This window comes from Rhineura floridana, chromosome 6, assembly GCF_030035675.1.
Source record: "Rhineura floridana isolate rRhiFlo1 chromosome 6, rRhiFlo1.hap2, whole genome shotgun sequence".
Classification (NCBI taxonomy): domain Eukaryota; kingdom Metazoa; phylum Chordata; class Lepidosauria; order Squamata; family Rhineuridae; genus Rhineura; species Rhineura floridana.
The window spans coordinates 23,911,346-23,932,916 of NC_084485.1; the positions used below are offsets into that span (position 1 = coordinate 23,911,346).

The window sequence follows — 21,571 nt, forward strand, 5'->3', positions numbered from 1 at the left end:
GCACTACATCTGGCTCATTACAGCTGGCTGCACCAGTCGCATTTTGTTAGACCTCTGAACAATCATCTGTCTTTGTGACATTTCACTGGGAGAAACCTGCTTTCCATTGAAGCAGGAGAAAAAATAGGAAAAGAAATGTCCTGAGCATCACGGAAAGGATAGCAGAGAAGAAAAACATACCATCTAGAAGCTAAATGAAAAATGTCAGGATGTACTTCTTCCTTTCAAGTACCTGGTTTCAAGTAAAAACAACAACACACCCACTGAATTAATTTATTTGCTGTCAGAAAGATCAGCTAAATCAAAAGTCTTCAGGCAAATAATTTTGAAAAATTTCACCAACAGGAGTGTCATTTACCTTCTCTTACTATGTTAACAACCTCCAAACACTTTCCTATCCCTCCAACATCTGGCTACAGATGTGCAGTGATATTGTGAACAAACAGTAGCATCTTTTAGGAGACCAAAAAGTAACATCTTTTACAAAAACTCTCCCTCTGCATTGGTTTTTCCTTTGCTATGTCTCTCGGGAAGACATGGGACAGGAAACTTTGTAACTAATCTTTGGGGAGAAAAATCTACATAAGAAAGATACTTGCTTCCCTGCTGAAAATTGCTTGTCTTCATACATTATGAAGAGAATCAAGAAGACTACTCCATGTTGCATTCATACCACAAGGAAACAGAACTCTCTCAAGGCCCTTTCAGACATCCTGATTATTGCACAATCATGATGATTGTGCTCATGATGCTATTGGGGTGGTCATATGTAATCCTGCTTTTAGCACCAGCAAACGTTTTGGGGTGGTCAGTGGCTTCACTTCCAGTCAGTTCATATCCTGACAAGTGTTCTGGTTTATTTTTATTGCCCTATAGCTGCTTTGGACAGCAAAAATGTGGTAGCAAACTAAAGCAGAATAAATCCACCACAAATGTACTAATATTGTGGCCCCATCTGAACTATACATTTAAAACAGTATTGTACGACTTTAAGCAGTCATGGCTTCCCCCAAAGAATTCTGGGAAGTGTAGTTTGTAAAGGGTGCTGAGAATTGTTGGGAGACCCCTATTCCCACCGAGCTACAATTCTCAGAGTGGTTTAGCAGTCAATCCCTCTTCCCAGGGGACTCTGAGAACTGTATCTGTGTGAGGGTAATAGGGGAACACTCATCACACTTAATGAACTACAGTTCCCAGGATTCTTTGGGGGAAGCCATGACTGTTAAAATGATATAACACTACTTTAACTGTATAGTGCGGATGGGTCCTGTGCCACTAACATATCACAGAATACACTCGCGATTAAATACCAATCTGGAGGGACCCTCAATCAAACATATGAGGATCTCCCACTGAAAAGAAAGGAAGAGTGTTGCTACCTTCAGTACCAGAGCCAGCATGTCTCTGAATACCAGTTGCTGTGTGCACAAGTGGGTAGAGTGCTGCTGCTCTCAGGTCCATAAAGCCTTGCACAGCTTGGAACCAGGATACCTGAAAGATCTCACCCCTTATATACCTGTCGATCACTGTGCTCTGCAGGTGAGGGCCTCTTGTGATACCATCTCATCAGGAGGTCCGTTCAGCACAATATAGGAATTGGGCTTTTAGTGTTGTGGTACTTTTCCTAAGGAATTCCCTCCCTTAAATATTACACAGCTGCCATCTTTGTTGTGTTTTCAGTGCCCGCTGAAGACCTTCCTCTTTCAATAAGCTTTTAAGAAGAGGCATTTATCCCAGTCTGCATCTGAACTGAAATTGTTTTAAAGATGTTTTTATTGTTTTGTTGCACTATTAAACCATTTTAACAGTCATGGTTTCCCCCAAAGTATCCTGGGAACTGTAGTTTGTTTAGGGTACTGAGAGTTGTTAGGAGACCCCGAATCCCCTCATGTACCTACAATTTATGTACCGAGGTGCTGTTTGTGGGAGACAAGGAAAGGTTGGGAGATATAGACCTGGTGCTTAACGGGGTACGACTGCCCCTGAAAGACCAGGTCCATAACCTGGGGGTCATTCTTGACTCCCAGCTGTCCATGGAGGCTCAAGTTTCGGCTGTGAGTCGGGCAGCTCTGTATCAACTCCATCTGATATGGAGGCTACGCCCCTACGTTCCCAATCATCTGCTCCCACCGGTGGTACATGCCCTGATCACCACTGGCCTAGACTACTGTAATGCGCTCTACGTGGGGTTACCCCTGAAAACGGTTCGGAAGTTACAGCTAGTACAAAATGCAGCGGCGCATCTGATTACAGGCGGCCGCCGTAGAGATCACATCACTCCTGTGTTGAAGGAGTTGCATTGGTTACCGGTTGTGTACCGAGCCCAATTGAAGGTGTTGGTCTTAACCTTTAAAACCCTATACGGTTGTGGCCCAGCTTATCTGAAGGAGCGCCTCCAGCATTGACAGGGATGCCGCTCAACAAGATCAGCCTCAGAAGACCTTCTCTGGATCCCACCTGTCAAAACAGCTAGACTGGTGAGGACTCGAGAGAGGGCCTTCTCAATTGTGGCCCCCACCCTATGGAACTCTCTCCCAAATGATCTACGCCATGCCCCGTCTATAATGAGCTTCCGCCGGACCCTGAAGACCTGGTTTTTTAGGCAGGCTTTTGGAATGGGCTAGTTTTACTGTGTTTTTAATTTTTTAACTGTTTTATATACTGTTTTATCATGTACGTCGCCCAGAGTGGCTCGCTATCCAGCCAGATGGGTGACTAACAAATCTCATAATAAATAAATAAATAAATAAATTCCCAGAATTCCATGGGAAGATGGATTGGTTGGTAAACCGCTCTGAGAATTGTAGCTATGTGAGGGGAATAGGGGTCTTCTCTCAGCACCCTTGATGAACTACAGTTCCCAGATTTCTTTGGGGAAAGCCATGACTGTTTTAAATGGTATGATACTGCTTTAAATGTATGGAACAAATGTCACCTTATATTTTAAATATATTTTTTCTCTTGTTGGTTGCAAAATCCTATGGCCCCTGGACCGCTCTCCCAGGGGCCATAGGATTGTGCCCTTTGTTGACTGAAATGCAATAATTAGTGTATGTGGTAATCTTATTAACAGCGTCTCCTGGTTTTTGTTGATGTGCAACAAGCAAGTATAACATTTCCTGACAAGTATCAGAGACAGCTAAAACCTGGAGCAAATTCATTTTCATACACAAATCTAGCTTCTTTCCCTCTAAGTATCTGATGATACCAGTTTAGCTTCTTCTTCTTTGTCATGCAGTGCTTTGTGCAAGCAGAGAGACCCAGGCACAATGCATTCAGAATTGATATCCTTTCCTTAGTTCCTCCTAGGCTCAGCCAAGCCAGAGAGAGAGATTTCCTCCAAGCAATCTGAGCACCAAATACTACCACCCCGCATTTCAAAAATGTACAAAGCCCTGTATATTTGATATCTTGTAGGCTCTTGCTTGGCTTCAAAGAGAGATTATATTTGCTGGGCAGGTTGTCGATAAAGCATAAAAAATGAATGAAATAGTAATTTTATGACTGATACTGCCGATGTAGTTGTCACGAGCCTTGCCACAGCCTGGCTTGCCAGGTGGGTGGTGTGAGCCTCACCTCTGTTTTTATTTTAAAAAAACTCAAAAACATTTCTTTTTTTCCAGCTAAGCCAAGGAAAAATCCTGCAAATTATGAAGATGGTGAAAAACAAAGAGCTGAGCATTGAAGAAGCCTTGCATTTGGCAGAAGGAGAAAAAAACGCAGAAGAAAAGCAGGTTGCACTATGGGTGGTAAGGTCCCCCTCTTCTTTTCTTGTGCAGTATGTTTACTAATAAAACATATTTTATTTCTTTGTTTGTTTTTATGCATTATTACACTTAAATCCCACCTTTCCTCTGAGGAGCTCAAGGTGGCATACAAGGCTCTCCCCCTTCCTGAGTTCATCCTCATGACAATTCTGTGAGGTAGGTTAGGCTGAGAGATGGTGACTGGCCCAATGTCTCCCAGTCAGCTTCAGGGCTCCCTGTATGAATAAGCCAGTTCTCAATGTTACAACAGGTTCTAATATGACCAAGAAATAAAAATCCACTGATGAGTAATGGAGGGAAGGAAAAGGCTCAGTTCTCAATAGCTCCCATTAAGTTCTTTGGGACAATAGAGGCTGGCCCATTGGCGCAAATAGGGCACTGCCCCATCAATCTCAGTCTCCCCTCACCCAGCCCCCACTTGCCTGTCTACTTACTGTTAACCAGTCAGGGAGTGGCTTTGCCTGTCATTGTCTCTGGCTCCATCCAATACTGAAGATGTTTTACGAAAGGTGTTTTGAAGATGTTTTGTTTTAATATGTTTTAAAGTCTTTTGTTTTTAAGATGTTTTAGGGTGTTTTTGTTTGCCACCCTGGGCTTCTTCTAGGACAGCCTTTCCCAACTAGTGGGCCACCAGATGTTGTTGGACCACAATTCCCATCTTTCCTGACCATTGGCAATGCTGGCTGAGGCTGGTGGGAGTTGTGGTGCATTGCGCGAAAATGACGTCAAAATGGCATGCGACGTTAAAAAAATGCCGTAAAAGCGGAACAAGCGCCTTAATGCGGGGACTTTCCCTAATTGAAAGCCACCACATTAGCGAAGCGCTGTTAAGCAAAGCGCTGTAAAGCGGGGCCCTACTGTACCTTGTTTCTGCATTATTCTGAACTATATTGGCCTGCCCTTTATCTGTCTTGACTGGTTTGCTTACACATTCCTTTCTCTCTTTTACAACTCCAAGTTCCCATTGCTCACAAATCATTAGGATTTGTGGATGTGGAACACTTCCAAAAATCAACCCATTAAGGTGCTACAATTCATCCCAGGGCAGATGTGCCACAAATCATGGAGACACAAAAGGGAACAGGGCAGTAAGATGAACAGAAGGAGCACAATGACTTATTCAAGTACGCTAATCTTTTGCAGGATTCCCAGGATATGCCAAACAGCTTGCAATTCAACTTCATTGTCTTCAGATATAATTGCTACCGCTGGCAGAAATGGATTTTGCAGGTAACTTTACAACTTTACAGTTTATTGGAGAAAACCCCACAATTTAGATGCAGGATACCCATTGTGAGGGTTGCCAGAGTTCTGATAAGTTGTCAGGCCAGATCATTCCACAAAATTAAGCTTTTCCTGGACTTTACCACTGCCATCTAAAACATTTCTGCATATACAGAACAAGCATGTAAGTGAGAAGCTTTCTTCCTGACATGCTATTTTTCTATGCAAGGAGTTTTTATTCATAAGGTAGTATTCAAGCATGCAGTCACAAGTGTTGAGCCAAAATCAGTGTGTGTGCTTCAAAATGTGGAACAGGAGCTACAACAGCAACCCCCAAAACCTTTTTCCAGGGAGTAAGAGAAACTGACCTGAATCTTTGCATCAATTTCATGTACTGCTCAGACATTCATAAAATTAATTTTGGATTGTTTTGTGAATGACAGCGTTCAGCAGATTTTGGATGTTCATGGTTGACATATACAGGGGTGTAGTCAGCTGGGGTCAGAGGGGGTCTTGACCCATTACTTTTTTGGAGCAGCGTCCCAGCCAGGTGCCTATATACAAGCCAATCAGCATGAAAGGCCAGCATGTTAGCCATTGAGAAGAGTCTTAGTACTTTCATACTGATTGGACCCAGAGTGAAAGGAGGTGAGTCAGCCAACGGAAGACTCTTTTCAGTAGCTAAAACACAGCCTTCCCTTTCATGCTGATTGGCTCCTAGGGACATCTGTTGTAATGGAATGTGGGCTTGCAAGACAACACAGAGAGCAAGGGAGATTAGAGAAAGTGGAAGAGGGGGTGTGAGTGTGAGGAGATGTGGTGTGACTAGCATAAAGGGACCCAGCACTTCTGAATTTTCCACTGCACTACTCCACATGCAGCAACAAAAATTACCCAACTCTTTTTTATATGTACCTTTTTCATACTTCATACTTTAACCCTTATCAATTTCTACTTGATGGTTTACCTTCCTTTGCCATTATTTTCATTAGTAGTTTTGCCTCCCTTGCTACTAAAACTTGGATGTATTTAATAAATAGCTTGAGAGCCAGTGCGGTGTAGTGGTTAAGGTGCTGGACTACAACCTGGGAGACCAGGGTTCAAATCCTCATAGTGCCATGAAGCTCACTGGGTGACCTTGGGCAAGTCACTGCCTCTCAGCCTCATAGGGTCACCATAAGTCAGGATCGACTTGAAGGCAGTCCATTTCCATTTTCAATAAATAGCTCGCAGGAAATCACAGGAAACCTGGAGTGTGTAGGTTTAGTGCTGCTGCTTAGCCACCCAGCCTGGAGTGTGCTTTCTCTTTCAGCCACTTACTACATTTTCACACATGATTAGAAATCAGTGCTGTGTACTAGAGTGAGACAGGATACCCTCCTGACTGTGATTTTCATCTCCGACTGTATCCTGCTGCACAAACAACTCACAGCACAGGGGAATTCTTTGTTTGAAGAGACTACCTTAAGTCTGTGTTCATTGGTCATTTCCTAGCAGAATTACACTGGTGGAGGAGGAAAGCACCTTCGGGCTAATATGATGTCAGCACTTTCATTGAACAGAGAAACAGATATTCTGGCCTTTTATACATTGTGATAACCTTCTGATGAATTGCATTAAAAAAAATCAGATTGCTTCAGCATGATATCTGTGGAAGTCAAACAGTGTGATAGCTGAGCAGCTGACTGGGTTAAAATTAGGAATGGGCAAATGTGACAATGTTGGTTTCTCTTCATTTCTCAGTTTCCCACTCCTAAGTTCAGTTTGCCACACATTGCCAAATCAGTTTGCAATTTAAAAACAAAACAAAACATGTTCTTGTAAAAATTCACCAGCATTTTAATGCAAATTCTCCCCATGTACACATTTTTGTATGAGATTTTGACTAATATACTCATTTTTGCACAGAGGTTTTCCCTAATGTAATGCATTTTGGATGTTATTGTCACTAATATATGTGCTTTTATGCACATTCTGCTCCAGTATGTGCACTGCACACACTACTTTGCTGTCAAACTGCATTGCAATATTCATAAAAGTGCAAATTTTGAAGGTTGGCTGTGTTTTGATTCATGTATAGTTTTGGAAAGAATGCGTTATGAATGAATTTGGAAAGAATGAATTAGGTTGCCTTTCAGTGCAAACTGAATTGAATTTCTTCCCCATTTCTAGAGGACTATCTATCTGTAGATAACATCTTACTTTACTTGTGTGCGTGCATGCATGCGCATGCGCATGCGTGCACGCAAGCACACACACACACAAACACAAACTGATTAGTCTCTTTCAAATTGTGCATGGCAACTAGAGTTATAATGGCTTGTCTATCTGTATCCAATGCGCTACTTGTACGTGATGGCATATACTGTTGCCTGGGAAAACTCAACCACTATAAATTTATTCACCCTAGCAGGACACCTGCAACAAACATGAAAGGCGGTAGTGCTGCAATGGAGCAGAGTTGCCAATCTTTTTTTGCTCCTTTGGAAGGGTACAAATTCAAGGGTAGCTTTTCCCCATCAGTAAATTTCTACAGCAGGAAAAGTTTCTGATGCTGATATCTGCCTGTTTGACACAAATGCCATCATAATAAATAAAATTATATGTGGCAACTTTCTCCCTTTGTTTTTGGTCTTTTCCCCATCCTGTATTGCCCTAGGATCTGATCCCTTCTATGCACCAAATTTGATTCACTTTCCAGATGACACCTGTCTTGCACCTGTCCTGTTCTTGATAAATCATTGCTCCAAGTTTGCCTTTTTATACTCAAGTGTGCATAGAAACGCCTATATTAAGGAAGATTGCCTAGCAAAAATATGTATAGTGGGAGAAATTCACACAAAAATGCTGATGGATTTTCATGAGAACGTATTTTTTTATTTTTTTCCCAGCTGATGTGTGGAAATGTGGAGGACGAAACATGAGACTGGAAAAAAGAGAAACTGAGAGAAACCAATATTAACATATTCGCCCATATTCAGGCCACTGCCCTGTAGGGTGCAGTGCCACAAGTAAAATGTCCCAAAATTATTTAAATGATCTTCCAGATGTCTTTCATCTCCCCTTTATTCATCTGAAAGATCTTTTAAATAATCTGGGGTTTACATTTCAGGACCCTTGAACATGTCTTGATAGTTGATTGGCAGCTAGTGCAGTTCCCTCAGCACAGGATACACATATGTCACGTGTGTATCCTGGTGCTTTGCTCCAGGTGGCCATCAACAGTTGCACCAGCACATGGACAAGCAGACTGAGGAGGCATGCAGATCACCTGGTCCCAGTCTTTTCCACAATGGCAAGATGGAATGTATTTCTATTTAATGTATAGTAATTATTTCTAAATTTGAATCTGTAAGGATTTCAAAACGAGGTAAGCCAGCCTGGCTGTGTTTGGGGGCTCTCCTGCTCATTCTGCAGAGGGGGACCCTGGACGCCTGCCCTGAAGTCCTCCCCCCATGGCACCACTGAGGGTTTGAGAATGAAATAAATATCTGCATCAAGCAAATATCCTTCCATAAAAGCTGAGGTTCTTGCCTTGGGTAGAGCAAGACGGTGGAAAATTTCAAAGGAAATAACACTTCAGAATGATAAATCGATGCATATTTATCACCAAAAAAAGGGATAAGGAAGCAGCAGACAGAATCAATCTCTATTCGGTCACTAACTTAAATAAATGTGTTATGGTGACTAAGTGATGAAGAGAATGTTTGTCTTGATTATAATCATCAATAAAAAGATACATTTTCTCAGCCAGTCTTATTTTATTTTATTTTACCAAGTGGCTGCGCATCTTAATTTGAGGAGAGGCCTTTGTATCTTCACCAGGGAGAAAAAGTTGGCCGTGAAACATACCTCACCAAGAAACAAAAATCACTGTTTTTTCCCCCAGATTGATTTGAGCACAAAGACAATTTTTAACATAGAGAAAGGGATAGTCAAAAAACAGTTCCAGTTTTCCCAAGTCAAATCCTGCACATGCAATGAAGGCAGACGCTTCAGGATCAGCTGAGATAGCAGATGAGGATCACACTCCCAGGACTGGCAGCAGCGTTTGGAACTGCTGGGCAGCTGATGGCATCCCCTACCCATAGGGTGGAAATGGGGAACAGGATCCAGCCCGTAGGTCAGATGCTGAGCTTTGCAGGCATGGCTCAAACTGCACCTACAGAAAAAGATCTGTTGCATCAAGCCAGCAATGCAAAGGGATACTTGCGCTTCCCGTAAAGGCTTGCTGTAAGTGCAGATCTCAGCTGGCTTGCTGCAAGCGCAGAGCAACTGATCGGCACTTACTGAAAACCTGGCTTGGGCCGGCATCAGCTACACCATAGAGTGCTCTGCCAGGAACTCAGTCTTGTAGCAGATCCCAATGAGCTTCTTGTAAGTCCTGATCAGCTGCCTGGTGCTTTACAGCAAGCTGGCTTTGGGCAGGCATCAGCTGCACTACAGAGCTCCTGATGGGAGAGGGCAGGCAAGTCTGCAGAGGCAGTACCAAACCATGGCTTTTTCTGCTTGTCTGCTAAGGCAGGTGACTGCACGGTGATAGCAGTGCAAGAAGAACAGTCTCGGGGCACACAGAGCACCTAAGTAGGTTTGATCAGGGCCTGGATGGGAGACCATCAGGGAATTCTATGTGCATCACCTTGAATTCTATGATGGAGGCAAGATGGGATATAAATGTGCTACATAAATAAGGAAGGAGTGGCCACTAGTGTGTGCACTCTGTCTTTGAAGGGCAAGCAAGCAGGGGAGGCTGATCCTTGCCGTGGGCCCCCAAATGGGCAAACGAGCAAGTGACAATGGCAAGAAATAGCCACCTCCTCTCTTGCCTCCTCAGGTAGAGGAACAAGGCACAACTGTACTACAAGGAGTGGCTACCTACTGCCCTCTCTGGGCAACAGTGGTAATTGGGACCTGCAGATCCAGGTCACATCCAGACGGTACATTTAAAGTATATGGCTTTCCCCCAAAGAATCCTGGGAACTGTAGTTTAGTCCTCACAGTGCTGCAGTTCTGAGAACTACAACTCCCAGGATTCTTTGGGGGAAGCCACGCGCTTTAAACGGGGAGAGGACAGATACCTGAATAAGAGAGTAGAAGCAGTGGCTGCTTTAGCAGTCACTGCTAAAACAAGATCAGCACAGCACATGTCTTCTTTCTATTATTTGGGCTGATTGCAGGTGTTGCCACCACTCACCATATGCTCAGAGGCACATGTTACCAAATTCTTCCAAGCTACACAGGAAGTGGATTGGAGTGTGAAAGACCAACCCAAATGGTGTTTGCATTTTGACAAATTTGTAGGGCAGTACAATATCTCAGAGAGGAGGTCAGGTCTCCTGCTCCCCTAGTGCATTCACTATAGCTGCCCAATTTCCCTGCTTTTTAAAGTTTGATAGAAATAGCTGTGGGCTATAGGTACATTCTTAAACCGCAAGGATTTTTGCTTATGAGTGAATATTTTATATATTGGGTTTTAAAATTCTTGGTTATTAGCATCTGTCCAAAGAATAAGCTGGCCTCTTCTGTCAAAGTTCACATTCTTTCATTGCATTGTGCTTGTATCAGGCATCCAAAACTCAAGGCACCTGCTATTCCCACAGCCAAACATGTCAAATAATAGCAACAATTCATGGTCATACCTTACTATCATTTTATATCTTTATTGTTACGGTCAATGACCAGCATGAGGTAATCAGATAAAATTGTTAAAACACAATACTATAAAATAGAAATGGTCAAAGGCATAGTTCAAAACAAAACAAAACAACCAAGAATTACAAGGCGGCTAGAGTCAGTATTTATAGTATTGTGTTTTAACAATTTTATCTGATTACCTCATGCTGGTCATTGACCGTAACAATAAAGATTATGATGATGATGATGATGATGATGATGATGATGATGATGATGATGATGATCACTTTAACTGCCCTTTAACTGAGGAATCCTGGTAGTCCCCTAAGGTCCATAGGAAGAAAGAATAACTGCTGCAGTGGTATAACAGGGCAATCTAACCCTCTTTGCGCCAGGATGGGGGGGGGACTGGGCAGAGTGACATCTCCGCAAGCATCACACTGCTGGTGCAGAGCTTTCTCTTCCTCCTGCTGAATATACCCATGAAACAGGGTCCTCTACAGGCAAGGAGGGGGAGGGTCTGATCTGATCTGGGGATCTGTTAGATCCCACTGCTATTGCAGGATGGCAGCAGGATGGATCACTGTGCCAGCTCCAGGCTGAGGCAGCAGTCATCCTGCCCTCCCATTCCAGTTTCCACACACAGCAAGGCTGCAAATGCAGCAGTGGTTCCACAGCTCCATAAAGCTCCACTGGTTGGCAGCCAGTATGTGGCTTGTAGCCTTAGTCTGAGATGTTGGTATGCTCACAATTTCCCAGCCACTCTATTTCATGCTAAGTAACAGCTGTGTCGCGAATTGTGGTGTGTAAAGCAAACCCCCTCCCTTCTTCCATCATTTGTTTTGCAGATAACACATCTTGTGAGTAAGGTTATACAGAGTAATGCCTGTAGAGGACCAGCAGAACTTTGTTGCGGTCAGTCTGAAACTTATGATGTGATTCATGAAGGACTGTGGGATCTACAGCTACAGATGCCGACATCTGTTAAATGGGTGAAGTACAAAATCAAAGAAGAATGCAAACTTTCCCGTTCCGTGCCCGGTACCTGCCGGGCAAAAGGGGCGTGTTTGCGGCTGCTGCCGAAGCCAGGCCGCCATCAAGGGTGTGTGCGTGCGCACGTGGCGCGCCAGCGCGCCGTCGTGACGCACAGTAAGGAGGCGGGGCAGCTGAAGGCCATTTAAGGCCACTCCACCAGCCTCCCGCCCTCCTTTGAATCTTGGCGGCGGAGGCCTTGTGGCGGCGGCTGCTGCGCGCCGCGGGGAGCCTTCCGGCCGCGGCGGGCCCTTTGGCCTCCCGCCCTCCTTTGAATTTTGGCGGCGGAGGCCTTGTGGCGGCGGCTGCTGCGCGCCGCGGGGAGCCTTCCGGCCGCGGCGGGCCCTTTGGTGCGCCGGCCTAGCGGGGGCAGCGGCGGCAGCGGGACGCGAGGGGCCTTGGGGCCGCGGCGAGGCTCGGGAGGCCTTCCGGCCACGGCGAGGCCTTTGATGGGCCGGCCTCGCGGCTGCGACGAGGCACATGGGGACTTCCAGCGGCGGCGAGGCACGGGAGGACTTTCAGCCGCGGTGAGGCCTCTGATGGGCCGGCCTTGCGGCTGCGACGAGACGCGTGAGGACTTTCAGCCGCAGCGGGGCACGGGTGGCTTTCCAGTTACGGTTTCAGTTTCAGTTACCCCTGAGGAAGAATCTTTATTCAGAACATGTCAGGCCTAAACAAACTGCACTGCTATGGGGGCACCTTTGATGCTCTTCTGCTCTCTCCTGTTTCTTTCCTTCAAACTATCACCTTCTGATTCCATCATTTATCATAGAAATAATGTTTGGGATTAAGGGAAACACAACAACCTACTTCTAGTTAAATAGTACCCTAGACTTTCTATCATAAACCTGGAATATGTGGAGTAGGGGGAGAGACAATGTTTAAAATTTAATTCTATGCTGATAGTAAAAGAGAGATTGAAAAGGCCAAATATGTCTTACAACCCAGGGCATGTGTGTCTGTGTTTTAAGTATGCAGAGAGAAATGTTTACTTTAGCGGAAGGTGAATTACAGTCAGCATTTTATGGATTAAATATAATTTGAAAAGAACAGTAGGGAAAAAGGTTATTTTAAGGATTTTCTATTTAAACTAAACAAAATATTTATGCAGGCAGGCTTCTGTGCAGAACATAGAGGCAAGTATTCATGGAGAGCTCCTGTCTGTTTCTCTAAGCATAGTAATGCAGCAGGTAAAGGGATGATGCATAGACGAAGAGCTGCCTCTCTCCTCTCCTATGTATTTAGGTCCAGTTCCACACCTTATGTGGCAATTGACATTGCCACTTGCTCACTACATGTCTCTCACAATGCTGTAATGGGTGGCAAACCTCCAGTTAGGGCCAGGAGATACTTCTATTGGGGTCCCCTGCCCATTACAGAAAGCAAAATAGGAATAGACTCCTTTTCTCGATACTGAAGTGTATTTTTAGTTTAAACTAAATGTTACTTTTCAGTTACCCAGGGGCAGCTGGATACCTAGAGAGGTAGTGGGCTATCTGACACTGGGGGCATTCCAGGGGCAGCTGGAAAGGGGATGCTTTTATTAAGGGATGTACTGAGAAGGCCATCCCACTTCCTCACTGTTTTGCAAACCAGGAAAGTTCAGAGAAGGGGTTAGTCAATTAGGGAGAACTTCACCCTCCTGCTGCCTGTGGCCGCCACTTCTTTTGCAGAATAACCTAGAAAGATGCTCTGTCATAACGTAGCGGCCATTTGGATTGGAGCAATGCAATGTAATTACAAAGAGCAGAGGCTTTCTGATGAGGGTGGGGGGCAGCTGGAGACAGAAAGGAGGCTGCAGGAGCCAGTAGGGACCCCCAGTTAGTGCTGCAACCTCACCTCCAAAACTACTTCAACTCCAAATGCAAAGGGGAACTCATTCCCCCTGTTTTCACTGTCAAGCTTCTCCCCCCCCAAATACGTTCTTCAAAACCCAGGTAAAATATATGAACCTTTCCATCAGTTAAGTCCCATAAACCTCTGTCCTAAGACCCATTTAATCTGTGGTATTCTGAGTAAACACACATAGGATTCTGCTGTATGTGTGCAATCACATGCACCCTTCCGGGGGAAGAAGTAACGATACACTCGGGGATTTTCTCATAAGTAAGTATGCATAGAATTGGTCCAATTCATATTTCTCTGAGTAAATTATTTAAACATAATGGAATTAATCACGTGCAGGCTGCACATTTGCTTGCATCTTCTCTTTAGCTAGTTTACAAACTGGTCTGTAGATAAGGTGCCCACCTTTTTTACAGGCCTCTAGTCCTGTGCTTTTAAGAGTCATCTGATCTGCAGACATTAGAAGATGACATTGCTTAACTCCATGCCATCTAATAACTGCTGAATACGAACCTGCTATTAAAGGCACAACAACAAGCCAGAAGGATATGTGGGGCCAGGGCCCCCCAAAGGAGTGGGAAGCAGCCCCCAGCAGAGGCTGCTTGAGAAAAGTGTCCCTTCCCAGCTACGCTCGAGGGCTATGGACCTTGCTTGCAGACTGCCCAGTTATGGGGAGACTCATTTTATGATGTGGTTTTTCTTTATTATGCGGTTTTCCGGATCCTATGGACGCACTGGTCCAGGGGACAATTGATGAAGACACACAGTTGGGCAGGGTTATTGGCCCCTTCCCATCATCCCCTACCTCTGCTCTCTCAGTGCCCCCCCTGTATAGTGCCCAAAGTGGCAGTGGGCAAAGTCTACCTGATCCACCATCCGTCATACAAGTGGGGTCAGTCAGTGATGGCTTCATACCAGATAGTCTATGCACAGTGCACTACACTTCATTCAATATAGTGCGCACCTGTGGCAGAGATGCCTTATGGGCAAGTGTGGCAGCTAATCTGCCTGCGTTGCCAGCTGTTACACATGGTGGATTTTGAGCTGCTGAGTTTTGCCTTTTAGGTCAACTATGCAGCAGAGCATTACCTATGGGCTGCTGTATTCTTGCATGGAGCACTTCAGCCCCTTCTGGGAAGGGACAGCCAGGAGACGAGAGGCCCCAGAAGCGGTGGGGCACTATTTTCATGATGTCCAGTTCTCGGGTAGGGCAGACTTTGGGTGCATGTTAGCGCTTGATGGCACAGTTTATAGCGTAGCTATGAGCTGGGGAGTTCTTTTGGCAGCTGGGAAAGTGGAGGATCCTGCCCCAGTGTTCACCTTCCAGGGTATTAAAATCGACTTTTGGACCCAGGGCTGCAGGCTGCCTGGAAAAAGCTTGAATTGTTGCAGATCAAGATCCTGAAGTTTTCAGGGGCTGGGAAAGTGTTTGCTTTCTGCCCTTCAGGTATTGGGGGCCTTCTGCGGTGGGGTTTATAGTGCCATAACAGGGATTTCACAGCCTCACCACAGGTTCAGGGTTTTGGCTGCCTTATGCGCCAACCTGCGGTGTGGCCCCCTCCGTTCCTGCAGTGCGTCAATGGTGTTCCAGTTAGAGGAAGGACCGACTCTGCTAGTCCCATACCGCATACTGGGAGATGGGGGAGGGGAGTCAGAGATGGTCAGGGCAGGAGGGGACTCCTGGGAGTTGGGGGATGGCAGGGGCTATGCAAAGCGTGGCCTATTCCTAGGAATCTCGTCCTGGAATTCATCACAGATGGTAGGAGTAAAGCTTGTCTGCCAGTGTGTCGCAAGGTAGGCTTGCAGGGGGCCTTTAGGACCATTCACATGTCTTGGGATATGTCATGTGCTGGCCAGCTGGCCCATGCACACCCCCATACCCCTTATCCTCACCCTCCATGTTCACCTGACCCGCCAGGGATGGTTGATCAGGGAGGTGCCCTGTGACCATCATGCTTCAAAGCTCAGCGGTTACATGTAGCACCCCTCACACTTAATTTTGGAGCCTTCCGGATGGGGGGTGGGGGTGTTTGGGGCCAGGTCAGACTTCCCTTCGAGCCATCCTGGGGTCCAAGGTTTGTTTCCAGGCAGACCAGGGGTACAAGAGTCATTCCACATTATTTTACCCTCCCCTGGACTGGACACTTCCCCATGACGGCGACATAGTGTTTTTGGCCGGAAGCTATAGGCCTGGCTGCCTGATATTCAGGGGGAGGGATCTTCCCTCATAAAGTTTCGGTCTAGTGTCGCGATGCCTGGGAGCGGACCCATGGGGGTTTGAGGGCCATGCCCCCCGGAATTGGGGTTGCCTACCCGGCAGTGGAATTGCCTACCTGGGACGGTCTATTTGGTTTTGTATATGCAGGTGCAGGCCGCTAGGAGGTGGAAGTAGGGGGCGCATGGAATACATTCACCCCAGGGGCGAGTCTGAAGGTCTGGGACCCAACTGTTCACGATTGTTTCTGTTTTTGGCAGGTTGCTGGACGGGGATGGAGCAGATGCGCAGTCTACTCTGCAGCCATGGCATGAGCTCATAGGCTGGCCTTGGGGCCGCAAACGCACATTGGTTCACAGCTGGGCCTCTGATGGTGGGCCATGGTTTGGTAACTGGGTCGACAGAGTATGCGCTGGAATGGTCTCCTACCCATGTCGTTCCAGCAGGGTTCAGGGCAGAAGGTTACTGAAGGGCAAGACATGTGAGAACATGCAGTTGAGGCCACAATAGCCTCTGGTCGTCTGCTATGGTCAGACAGGAAGGGCAAGGCCCTCAGTGGCAGGCATGTGAGGACATGCAGCTGAGGCCTTGGTAGCCTCGGGTCGTCTGCTGTGGTCAGACATGGAGGGCAAGGCCCTCAGTGGCAGGCATGTGAGGACATGCAGTTGAGGCCACGGTAGCCTTGGGTCGTCTGCTGTGGTCAGACATGGAGGGCAAGGCCCTCAGTGGCAGGCATGTGAGGACATGCAGTTGAGGCCACGGTAGCCTTGGGTCGTCTGCTGTGGTCAGACATGGAGGGCAAGGCCCTCAGTGGCAGACATGCTTGGACATGCAGTTCGGGAGGCAACGATGCCATCCTCCTGATGGACCTGCAGAGGGGTCTGCATGAGATTCTTATCGGGTGTGGGGTAAAGGGAGACTAAGCAGAGGCTTGTCCCCCTTTTGTGGCAAAGAAGTGCGGGAAAAGGTTTAAAGGGAAAGGGCAGCTAGGTGACACCTTTAGGCACCTTTGGGGGCGATTGGCGGTCCGGGGGCCTGCAGCTCAGGGCTATACGGCCCGGGGGGCAGAACACGGGCCGCCTTTGGGGCCAACGTGCCTCATCCGCTCGGAGTTTCACGGCTCCGGGGGGCGGTGATGCGGGTTGGACCCCCTACACATCTTCAGGGTGTGGCTTGAGCTGGGGTCTGGCATAGGGCAGCCCCGGGCTCAGGCAAGGTTTAGTCGCCCTATGGCTGCAAGCAGGCTTTGCCTGGATCATCAGAATGCTCCCGCACTCGATTTCCCCTCTGCAGGTTCATTATTCTAATTGATTCCGTTTAATAAAGTGGCCCATGATTTAACCCAATGAATGGTGTTTGTGTTTTATTTCGGCAATAGGCCGCAATCCCGTTCCGTGCCCGGTACCTGCCGGGCAAAAGGGGCGTGTTTGCGGCTGCTGCCGAAGCCAGGCCGCCATCAAGGGTGTGTGCGTGCGCACGTGGCGCGCCAGCGCGCCGTCGTGACGCACAGTAAGGAGGCGGGGCAGCTGAAGGCCATTTAAGGCCACTCCACCAGCCTCCCGCCCTCCTTTGAATCTTGGCGGCGCCCGCCCGACCCTCCCTCTACTGCAGTGTGATTCATTTGGTCGCTACGGGGCCGACTAGGAATTTTTGGCCTGCCTGCCTCGCTTTGCTGGCAGGTTTCTTTTGCCTACTCCACACTGTGGTTGGGGGGACGGGTCAAGGGTTAGCACGGGTGCCTTTGGGGTTAATAGGCTGATTGGTGTGTTTTTAGCTTCAATATGTCAACGGTCACTTGTGGCAAAGAAGTGCGGGAAAAGGTTTAAAGGGAAAGGGCAGCTAGGTGACACCTTTAGGCACCTTTGGGGGCGATTGGCGGTCCGGGGGCCTGCAGCTCAGGGCTATACGGCCCGGGGGGCAGAACACGGGCCGCCTTTGGGGCCAACGTGCCTCATCCGCTCGGAGTTTCACGGCTCCGGGGGGCGGTGATGCGGGTTGGACCCCCTACACATCTTCAGGGTGTGGCTTGAGCTGGGGTCTGGCATAGGGCAGCCCCGGGCTCAGGCAAGGTTTAGTCGCCCTATGGCTGCAAGCAGGCTTTGCCTGGATCATCAGAATGCTCCCGCACTCGATTTCCCCTCTGCAGGTTCATTATTCTAATTGATTCCGTTTAATAAAGTGGCCCATGATTTAACCCAATGAATGGTGTTTGTGTTTTATTTCGGCAATAGGCCGCAATAGTAATTTACTAGTTGCCTTTGTAATTTTTTTGTCAACAGTATAACTTAGAAGTACCTGTACATACTTACCTGGGAGTAAGTCCCATTGAACTCATTGGGTAGATATGTATACCTGATTGAACTGTCAGTGGTAGAACTTAAGAGACATAACATAGATAAACAGAAAATGCACATATCAAAAGTAATTCACCAGAATAAATGTTATCCCTTCTCCTGCAATTAAAAATGTAGTCTTGCACATCATACAGTGAAACGATGGAATTTGCTACCACAAGAAGCAGTGATTGGCACCAACTTGGATGGCTTTAAAAGAGGGTTAGACAAATTTATGGAGGATAAAGCTATCAGCGGCACCTAGTCATGATGGCTATGAACGTTGAACAGAGACAGTATGCATCTGAATATCAGTTGCTGGGAATGTAAGTGAGGAGAGTGCTGCTCGTGCACCCAGGTCCTGCTTGTAGGCTTCCCTTCAGGGCTTCTGGTTGGCTTCTGTGAGAACAGGATGCTGGACTAGATGGGCCACTGGCTGGATCCAGCAGGCAGTTCTTACATTCTTGTATGTATTGCGACAAACAACAAAAGTTACTTGTGGGGCCTTACAGACCAGGGATAGCCAACGTGGTGCCCTCCAGATGTTGTAGGACTACAATTTCCATCATCTCTGATAATTGGTTATGTTGTCTGATTTTTAATAAGTGCCTGGTCTAGTGCCTGTTTGGAACTCTTTGCATTTGCCATCGGGAGGGGGATTTTTTAATTTGCACAAAAGAACTTACAGGGAATACTTTCCTCAGACAACCAAGATGCATCCTGGTTGTTAGGAAGAATGGAAGGGCAGGAAAGAAAACTGGAAGCAGCAGCTCTAGGACCCTGGCTGCTTGCTGCTGCAACTTTTGCCTTTCCCTCGTGCACCCTGAAGCCCAGCTGTGAGGAGGCTTTTGACTCTGCTCCTTGCTCTCTCAGCAGCCCTGATACTTCTGGGCAGCTAGCTAGCAGTGGTGATCTCTCATCTCTCTGCTGGTAAGAGAGGGGAGGGATAGGCCACCACCCAGAGCTTTGCATGCTAAACCATGGGCACTCCCCACACTCTCAGCCAGCAAACAGAGTCTCTCACTAAAGCACCCTGCCACAAAGCAAACATTTTCCTTTGTGGTGCAAAAAAAGTTAAAACTGCAAATGCAGCAAAGTAGCCAGGGAGGGCTACTCCCTCGCACCAAGTGTGAACACAGTATTAACACACACACACATCATCGTCTCTCATGTCTACAGCTTTTCATGTCCATTCTGCTGCTGCCTCCTTGCCCTCTAGCTCCTCCATCCCTCCACTCCATTCTTCTCTACCACCATCCATTTTTTAAACCATTTTTTCTCCACTCCACCCCCACCATCTTCCTCTCCACCTACTCCCTCATTGCCTGCTAAACACCCATAGAGTATGCGGGATGAGCAACACTGTGCAGAAGCATGTGATTTTTATCCACGAATCAGAGGAGCAGAATATTTTCCCTGCTTCTCCCCCAAATAACACCCCAAAGTATTTCTGGAAACATTACAATTACTCCTCGTTCTTTTACAATCAAAATGTAAAGAAATTACCCACTCGTTCTTCAAAAAAGTAATAAATTACAAGTAATTCATTTTTCCTAACAAATTACTTCTAAGCTGTGGACTAGGTGACCTAACTGCTCAGTCTGCAGTCCAGCTGCTAACTGTTGCTGGGCAACTTCAAGACCCCCGTTCTTCCTTTTTAGAGTTCATTATCTTTAAACTCGACTTGGACCAGATAGCCCATCAAATAGAGAACTTTCCTTTCTAAGTGAAACAGAGGGTCACCCTAGATGTTATATGGTCTTATGTGCAGGTTTGCAGGAGGCATCTATGGAAGCTGGGATGATAATGAATGGGATCAGAATGGGCATGAAGCAGGTGCCAATGGAGGATTTCCACAAACAAATTCTAATTGCAGAACAGGGATTGTCCTCAGAACCAAAGTGGGGAAAGAAAGAATTACATTTCTCTTCTGTGGCTCCTCTGATCCCCCCTCAGTATCGGCCCTCCACCAGCTGTTCCAATTCCATTTTTTAAAATCCTGCACTTTAGATGCAAAGACACCTTTAACATCATGTGTACCAGAGACAGGGAACTTATGGCATATCAGATGTTGTTGGACTACAACTCCCAGCATTCCTGTTCATTGGCCAGGTTGGCTGGGACTGATGGAGTATGGAGTCCAGCAACATCAAGAGGGCCACAGGTTCCCCATCCCTGTAGCTTGGCCTTGAGTCTCTGATCTTTTTCTGCAGCTCTGATTTTCAAATGCAGCAGTTTAATGCATTGGAACATAGAAGCCAACTGTTAAAAAATTAAACAAAGCTGTTCTATGGGAGCAATGTGAGACCTTTTTTTGTTTGCTTGCTTGCTTGCGTGGCTGCAATGCCAGATGATGATTCATGGAATTAGACATTTCTTCAGACACATTTTGGGCACTGGGGAAGAAAATGCTCACAGTCCTCTGGGCTCTTCTACATCGCTGTTTATACAACAACCCTGTCAAGGCCACCCAATACCCAGAACTAGCCTTCTTCATTTTCACTCCTTTGAGCCCCCAAGCCCAGGGTGTATTCTTTCTTTGCTATCTGGCCCAGCTATTTTTGTAGCTTGTCACCTTGTGCCAGAATGGAGGTGTGGAGTGAATGTGGAAAAAGACCAGCCCCTAGAAAACCCTAGAACTCCTCTCTACCGCCCTGTTTTTCTACAAGCAATGGCTGATAGGGATGGGGGAGAAATTTGATTCAGTTCACATTTAAAGGCAAATCTACCAAATTCACACTTTCCAAAGCAATATGAGAGCTGAAACAGCCATCCTTCGAAATCCACATGTATCAAAATTTTGTGATGCCGTTCTCCAAGCAAACATTGTTTATCATAATGCATTTATCAGGGGAAAATGTGCACAAAATGAATATCTTAGTGAAAATGAGATTTAAAATGGATTATATTATGAGAAATGGCTTGCAAAAATGTGCATATTAGTCAAAACTGCATGCAAAAATGTCTTAGGAGAAATACACCCACCCACCCACGAGAATAGACAAGGATGCCAGTTTTGGTTATCAGTAGATGGAAGAGATTTCAGTGGAGAGATTGGGGGAAAGGTTAAGATTTAAAGGCCCACTCTTGAAAACACTCAAGACCAAATTGTCAAATATAAATAGACAAACCCCATAACCTAAACAAAAGCAGTGATGACCACAAGATGTAGTTTAGACAAATGCATGGAGGATAAGTCTATCAGTGCCTGCTAGTCATGATGGCTGTGCGCTACCAGAGCCAATCAGAGGGGAGTGGGGCAGGAGGGCCATTTGGCTTGGGACCTCAAGCTCAAAGGGACCCTCAGAATTAGACACTTGTCAATTTTTTGGCATTTGACAAGTTTTACAACTTCTTTTTCAGCTTAGAGCTGGAAATTTAAGCAAATAAGATATATGATTTGGTAAAACTTTTGTTGGTAATTGATATAGATTTTGCCATGCTAGAGAGTTAAAAATGTTCAGGAATATGAATAAAAATATATCTGTGCTAATGACACAAGATGAAACCGTGAAGAACAT

At 46.3% G+C, this 21,571-nt stretch overlaps 1 pseudogene; it reads left to right on the forward strand.

Moving 5' to 3' along the window:
* Positions 1-21,571, forward strand: part of LOC133386511 (formin-like protein) — a 126,555-nt pseudogene that overhangs the window by 14,749 nt on the left and 90,235 nt on the right.